Raw genomic sequence first — 1,850 nt, 5'->3', positions numbered from 1 at the left:
AATAATAACAAAGATAGAAATAATTTGACTGTTAAATTCTTAATTTTGCTTATCTATCGTGAAAATATTTTACCTACGTATCTTGATTTAATTAGTTCAAGTATCATTTGTGTGACTACTATTTATAATGGCGGTCCTTTGAGTTAAATGTAAAGCATGCATCACAGTGCTTGACTCTCAGAGAATTTTCTTTTGTAATATTATAAACCTTGTGGTTCAAAGCAGTCATAAAATTAAATTCATTTCTAAATTTATTTCAATGTTATTTGTAATGTAATAATTTTCTTTTGCCTTACTTTATCAAAATCAATTTAATTAATATATCATAACTTAATTACACACTGAATAAAATAAATAATTCTTTTGCTATATAAGTATATCTAAGCTACAGAGTCTCCAGAACACTTCTATTCAAATATTTGGTATTTATAGAAATGCAGGAAAGTTCACCATTCAAACATAAAATGACAAAATACCTGCGTTTATTATAACATAATAGGATTGGTTATCATAATGTTAAGTGAAACAAGACATGAACAGAAAAGCACCACTATTTCTCTACTGTGTGAAATTTACAAAAGAACTAGTGAACAAAAATAGATATGAGACATTCAGGAGAGAAAGAGAAAATTTTCTTAAATGGTACAAAGGAACATCAAATTGGGAAAATAAGCATTACATATGAATTTCACATGTTGTGATCAAAATTAAGACTCTTGTATCATACAATACAAAATAATTAAAACAATTTTATGTGCTCTCATTTTAAGGGAACAATAAGTGTCCGGGGTGACTGGTATTAGTGATTTAAGTTACTCAATATGCAGCGAATAATTAAAAAAAAAAATCACACCATATTCCATAAAGACATACATCTTTTATCTGCAATAAAATTAAAGTACGTTTATTAGGTAAATTAAGGCAAAATGGTACAGCAGTATAAAGAATAAAAAACCATTTACAAATAATTATTCAGTGAAAGTATCAATTTAAAAGAAAACTGTTATAGTAAAAAATAAAACCTCAACTCATATTCAACCTTTGCTTAACATTGGTTTCAGTTTCAGTATTATTCCAAAATACAAATGGCTAGAAAATTTTTAAATTTTGGTACCAGGAATACAATCCCTCCTGTGAAGAAGGCATGAAATATAATCAGAAAGCAGGTAGGTATGCCATAACAGTCCTGCCACTATTTCACCAGTATACACATTTTGCCTGGCAGGGTAAGAGTGTGGGTCCAGCACTGATTTAGACCATTGAGAAGTATTTTATCCCAGCAGCCAACAGAGCACCTTCCTGGACTGTGAAAGCTGACCATCAGGGAACAAGTTTCCTGGTCTCTTTGAGATCGATTTCTTTATGAATTGCAGCTAAACTGTGCTGTAGTGTCTTCAGCAACTGGGTCTTACTACGTAGTTATGATAGATAACCAAGAACAATGGGACTAACTTCTGCTGTTTGATGACCACAGGGATCTCCCTGTCCAATAACTCATAAGGAGGTATCCCATGCCTTGTACTGTGATTGTTGTTTGATAACCCATGTCTTCTGGATTATTTATCTCTTCTATGAAGGATAAATATATGAAGGGTACTTCTGCTCCAACTCTTTTTTAGGTTGTATTTTGAAATTAGCTTACCAAACAGTGAACTTCCTTGTGGTTTTCTCATACATATTAGATTTTTGTTAACCCATCAACTATCTCTTCCATTTCTCCTTCCCTCCACCCTATCCCTGCTTAATTATTTAACCCTCAGGTATGGACCCCTCAGCTTCTATCATTTCACATCTTTTCTAATATCCCTCTAACTAACTAAAACTAAGTAACTAAGTAACTAAGTAACTAT

Source organism: Nannospalax galili, unplaced genomic scaffold (assembly GCF_000622305.1).
Source record: "Nannospalax galili isolate Female #2095 unplaced genomic scaffold, S.galili_v1.0 scaffold1733, whole genome shotgun sequence".
Classification (NCBI taxonomy): Eukaryota; Metazoa; Chordata; class Mammalia; order Rodentia; family Spalacidae; genus Nannospalax; species Nannospalax galili.
This window is presented reverse-complemented; position numbering follows the sequence as displayed.